This window comes from Ranitomeya variabilis, chromosome 1 (genome assembly GCF_051348905.1).
Source record: "Ranitomeya variabilis isolate aRanVar5 chromosome 1, aRanVar5.hap1, whole genome shotgun sequence".
NCBI classification, from domain to species: domain Eukaryota; kingdom Metazoa; phylum Chordata; class Amphibia; order Anura; family Dendrobatidae; genus Ranitomeya; species Ranitomeya variabilis.
Window position 1 is genome coordinate 894391735 of NC_135232.1, and position 6556 is coordinate 894398290.

Consider the following 6556-nt stretch of genomic DNA (forward strand, 5'->3'; position numbering starts at 1 on the left):
AGAAAAGGGAACTGCCAGTGGAGGATTCTGAGGAGACAGAGGCATTAGTATAATGCAAGTAACAAACTTTAGTTCTCAGAGCACAACAGAGTGTGGCCTGAGCAGGAGGCCACGATCAACAGAATGAACAAGTTGCCCAGGCACATCCCATAAGAGGAGAATGCTTTTTATGCACAGAGCATCATAGCACAGACAGCCCTAATAGAGAACAGGTGCCCTGCTGTTTTAAGTATGTGCAGAAAGCTGAGCCTCCTAAGAGCATTTCCTTGAGACCTGCCAAGAGGATGCAGATTCTTAGTAGAGAAAGGAGCCGCTGATCATCTGGAGCCACTGACAGGGTGAGCAGAACCAGTGGAGCTGTGTGATAGGTGCTGGTCTCCCTGCGCAGTGGAGACTGAGCCTGTGGCTGAGGGCATGACAGTCTTTATTCTACCAGTAACGTGGGAACTCCCTGTAGTAGCAGTGACAGATGACAGACCTGAGTGGTGGCTGGTTTTGTGCCAGATAAACTAACGTTTTTATTGGTAACATTTTGGGGTACATAATATTATTCAATCGCTTCTAGAATAAGACTGGGATCTTATTCTTGTGCTATACGCTGAGCACTTATGTGGGGGTTTCTGTGTAAATCCCAAAAAAATGCGATTTAGATGAAACCCCTGAGGGAACCACCCACCATGAGGCAGATGGAGACACCTTATACTCCTTTTGGCATCTGCTTCGACAGTCTCCATTTTTTTAGGCACAGTTCTGTGGTCACCCACACTTGTGCACTAAAAAGACACCTAAAATGATGGTACACTGCTGGAACACAGACCAGTCCAAAGTGACTCCATCTGCCTCATATGTTAGTGGTTCTGTTGGGGGTTTGTCTGAATCTCAGTTTTGGGGAATGTACATGGAAACCCTGATGTAAGCACTCATTGCAGAGCGCAGAATATATGTAAGCCAAGCCTTATTCTGATTTTTGGGAGGTAGAATGAATGAATAGACAGAAGTACAAGAATACTTCTTATTTTTATTTTTGCGCTGTTTATCGTGCAGTATATGTGATGAAGAGAATTTATTCTTTGGGTCGGTGCGATTACAGTGATACCAGATTTATAGTTTTTTTTAGGCTTTGCTGCTATCACAAAAAATGCTTTTTTATAAAATTTGTTTTTTTTTCCATCATATTCTGAGAGCTGTATCTTTTTTCTTACTTTTGGTGAACAGAGCTATATGAGGCTTATTTTTTGCGGGACGAGTTACAGATTTTTTTTAATACCAGTTTATGGTACATAATATTTTTTGATCGCCTTTTATTCAGATTTTTCAGATACAGAATGAACAAAAAACAACAATTCAGTTATTGTTTTTATACTATTTTTTTGCGCCGTTCATCGTGCGGTAAACGTGATAAGACCGATTTGTTCGTTGGGTCAGTACACTTGCATATAGTTACAGTGCCTTGCGAAAGTATTCGGCTCCCTGGAACTTTTCAACTTTTTCCCACATATCATGCTTGAAACATAAAGATACCAAATGTAAACTTTTGGTGAAGAATCAACAACATGTGGAACACAATTGTGAAGTTGAACAAAATGTATTGGTTATTTTAAATTTTTGTGGAAATTTAAAAACTGAAAAGTGAGGAACGCAATGTTGTTCGCCCCTTTAACTTAATACTTTGTTGCGCCACCTTTTGCTGCAATTACAGCTGCAAGTTGCTCGGGGTACGTCTCTATCAGTTTTGTACATCGACAGACTGAAATTCTTGCCCATTCTTCCTTGGCAAACAGTTCAAGCTCAGTGAGGTTTGATGGAGATCATTTGTGAACAGCAGTTTTCAGCTCTTTCCACAGATTCTCGATTGGATTGAGGTCTGGACTTTGACTTGGCCATTCTAACACCTGGATACATTTATTTGTGAACCATTCCATTGTAGATTTTGCTTTATGTTTGGGATCATTGACTTGTTGAAAGAAAAATCTCCGTCTCAGTCTCAGGTCTTTTGCAGACTCAAACAGATTTTCTTCAAGAATGGTCCTGTATTTGGTTCCATCCATCTTCCCATCAATTTTAACCGTTTTCCCTGTCCCTGCTGAAAAAAAGCAGGCCCAATCCATGATGCTGCCACCACCATGTTTGACAGTTGGGATGGTGTGTTCAGGGTGATGAGCTGTGTTGACTTTACACCAAACATATTGTTTGGCATTGTTGCCAAAAGTTTGATTTAGCTTTCATTGGACCAGAGCACCTTCTTCCACATGTTTGGTGTGCCTCCTGGGTGGCTAGTTACAAAGTTTAAATTACACTTTTTATGGATATCTTTGAGAAATGGCTTTCTTTTTGCCACTTTTCCATGAAGGCCAGATTTGTGCAGTGTACGACTGATTGTTGCCCTATGGACAGACTGTCCTACCTCAGCTGTAGTTCTCTGCAGTTCATCCAGAGTGACCATGGGCCTCTTGGCTGCATCTCTGATCAGTCTTTTCCTTGTTTGAGATAAAAGTTTAGAGGCACAGCTGGGTCTTGGTAGATTTGCAGTGGTTTCATACTCATTCCAGTTCAATATGATCTCTGGCACAGTGCTCCTTGGGATGTTTAAAGTTTGGGAAATCATTTTGTATTCAAATCCGGCTTTAAACTTCTCCACAACAGTATCACGGACCTGCCTGTTGTGTCCCTTGGTCTTCATGATGCTCTCTGTGCTTCAAACAGAACCCTGAGACTATCACAGAGCAGGTGCATTTATACAGAGACTTGATTACACACAGGTGGGTTATATTTATCATCATTAGGCATTTAGGATAGCATTGGATCATTCAGAGATCCACAATTAACTTCTGGAGTGAGTTTGTTGAACTGAAAGAAAAGGGGCCGAATAATATTGCATGCCCCACTTTTCAGTTTTTGAATTTCCCAAAAAATTTAAAATAACCAATAAATTTTGTTCAACTTCACAATTGTGTTCCACTTGTTGTTGATTCTTCACCAAAAATTTACATTTGGTATCTTTATGTTTGAAGCATGATACTGTATGTGGTAAAAGGTTGAAAAGTTCCAGGGAGCCGAATACTTTCGCAAGGCACAGTATATAGTTTTTTTGATTTGCTATTTTTACACACTAAAAACAGTATTTTAGCTAAATTAATTTGTTTTTGCATTGTCCTATTCTGAGGACTGTAACTTTACTGCATGAGCAATATTTGTGCTTTTTTCATGCAACAAAATGCAATTTAAATATTTAAAAATATAATGTGATTTTCTGAATTTTATTTTTAGATTCTGTCTCTCACAATTGAAGTGTACCTACTATAAAAATTACATACCTCTGCATTCTTTAAAGATGGGAAAACTTGCAAAATCGGCTGTGTATCAAATACTTATTTTCCACTCTGTTTATGAAAATACAACACTTGCTTTTAATTGATGTGTAGGCACTAGTGTTGAGCGATACCGTCCGATACTTGAAAGTATCGGTATCGGAAAGTATCGGCCGATACCGGCAAAGTATCGGATCTAATCCGATACCGATACCCGATACCAATACAAGTCAATGGGACTCAAGTATGGGACGGTATCCTGTATGGTTCCCAGGGTCTGAAGGAGAGGAAACTCTCCTTCAGGCCCCGGGAACCATATTAATGTGTAAAATAAAGAATTAAAATAAAAAATATTGCTATACTCACCTCTCCGACGCAGCCTGGACCTTACCGAGGGAACCGGCAGCGTTCTTTGCTTAAAATGCGTGCTTTTACTTCCTTCCGTGACATCACGGCTTCTGATTGGTTGCGTGCCGCCCATGTGACCGCGACGCGACCAATCACAGCAAGCCGTGACGTAATTTCAGGTCCTGATGCCTATTTCTGCATTGAGGACCTGAAATTACGTCACGGCTTGCTGTGATTGGTCGCATCGCGGCCACATGGGCGGCACGCGACCAATCACAAGCCGTGACGTCACGGAAGGAAGTAAAAGCGCGCATTTTAAGCAAACAACACTGCCGGTTCCCTCGGTGAGGTCCAGGCTGCGTCGGAGAGGTGAGTATAGCAATATTTTTTATTTTAATTCTTAATTTTACACATTAATGTTGTTTCGATACCGATACCCGATACCACAAAAGTATCGGATCTCGGTATCGGAATTCCGATACCCGCAAGTATCGGCCGATACCCGATACTTGCGGTATCGGAATGCTCAACACTAGTAGGCACCCATTTTCTACATCGTAGCCATGTAACCAATTTTTTGGCTGAATGAAGGTTTCTTACTTTTGAGATTTTTTGATCTTCCGTGACCACAAGTTTGGTGTTTTCTCTTTTGGTTTATAGTTCCTTCCGAATATTATGCAATTAATTTTCCAGCAGATGTGTGTCTTTATATATCTTCTATATTACATATTTTGAATATATTATTTGGTTTAGTTTGAGATACAACAATTGCTCAGTCCAGAACGTGTTTTGTTAAAGTCAGCTGCTTAACCTGTAAATATGATATGCATCCAGAATATAATGAAAACAAATTCATGAGTTTATCAGTAGATAAGGACAAACATTAATGATGATTTAGAACTAAAATACTGAAGTGGACAGTACTGGAATCGAGCAGGTCAGATTCTCGGAAGAAACAAGTATAATTAAAGTCAATAGGAAACTCAAGTAGTTTTCTTGAACACCCTAATAGGAGGGCTGTGGGTCTAAGAAAATGGCTGAAATGGATGTTAACCCCTTTCTGCCATTGGACGTACTATTCCGTCCATGTGGGGTGGGCCCTAATTCCCAGTGACAGAATAGTACGTCCAGCACGATCAGCCGCGCTGACGGGGGGAGTGCGGCCGATCGCGGCCGGGTGTCAGCTGCCTATCGCAGCTGACATCCGGCACTATGTGCCAGGAGCGGTCATGGACCGCCCCCGGCACATTAACCCCCGGCACACCGTGATCAAACATGATCGCGGTGTGCCGGCGGTACAGGGAAGCATCGCGCAGGGAGGGGGCTCCCTGCGTGCTTCCCTGAGACCCCCAGAGCAACGCGATGTGATCGCGTTGCTGCAAGGGTCTCCTACCTCCTATCCCTGCAGGCCCCGGATCCAAAATGGCCACGGGGCTGCATCCGGGTCCTGCAGGGATTACTTCCGGGTGCCGTGCAGGCTGCAGATGAAAGCTGCAGCCTGCACGGCTGTAAGTGAGATCGGTGATCTGACAGAGTGCTGTGCACACTGTCAGATCACCGATCTGTAATGTCCCCCCCTGGGACAAAGTAAAAAAGTTAAAAAAAAAATTCCCACATGTGTAAAAAAAAAAAAGAAAAAAAAAATCCTAAATAAAGAAAAAAAAACAATATATTATTCCCATAAATACATTCCTTTATCTAAATAAAAAAAATCAAACAATAAAAGTACACATATTTAGTATCGCCGCGTCCGTAACGACCCCACCTATAAAACTATATCACTAGTTAACCCCTTCAGTGAACACCGTAAAAAAAAAAAAAAAAACGAGGCTAAAAACAACGCTTTATTCTCATACCACCAAACAAAAAGTAGAATAACACGCGATCAAAAAGACAGATATAAATAACCATGGTACCGCTGCAAAAATCATCTTGTCCCGCAAAAAACGAGCCACCAAACAGCATCATCAGCAAAAAAATAATAAAGTTATAGTCCTCAGAATAAAGCGATGCCAAAATAATTATTTTTTCTATAAAATAGTTTTTATCGCATAAAAGCGCCAAAACATAAAAAAAAGATAGAAATGAGGTATCGCTGTAATCGTACTGACCCGAAGAATAAAACTGCTTTATCAATTTTACCAAACGCGGAACGGTATAAACGCCTCCCCCAAAAGAAATTCATGAATAGCTGGTTTTTGGTAATTCTGCCTCACAAAAATCGGAATAAAAAGCGATCAAAAAATCTCCCGTGCCCGAGCATGTTACCAATAAAAACGTCATCTCGTTCCACAAAAAACAAGACCTCACATGACTCTGTGGACTCAAACATGGAAAAATTATAGCTCTCAAAATGTGGTAACGCAAAAAATATTTTTTGCAATAAAAAGCGTCTTTCAGTGTGTGACAGCTGCCAATCATAAAAATCCGCTAAAAAACCCGCTATAAAGTAAATCAAACCCCCCCTTCATCACCCCCTTAGTTAGGGAAAAATAAAAAAATTTAAAAAATGTATTTATTTCCATTTTACCATTAGGGTTAGGGCTAGGGTTAGGGTAAGGGCTAGGGTTAGGGTTAGGATTAGGGTTGGGGCTAGGGCTAGGGTTAGGGCTAGGGCTAGGGTTAGGGTTAGGGTTGGGGCTAGGGCTAGGGTTAGGGATAGGGCTAGGGTTAGGGTTGGGGCTAGGGTTAGGGCTAGGGTTGGGGCTAGGGTTAGGGTTGGGGCTAGGGTTGGGGCTAGGGTTAGGTTGGGGCTAGGGTTAGGTTGGGGCTAGGGTTAGGGTTGGGGCTAGGGTTAGGGCTAGGGTTAGGGTTAAGGCTACAGTTAGGGTTGGGGCTAAAGTTAGGGTTAGGGTTGGGGCTAAAGTTATGGTTAGGGTTTGGATTACATCTACAGTTGG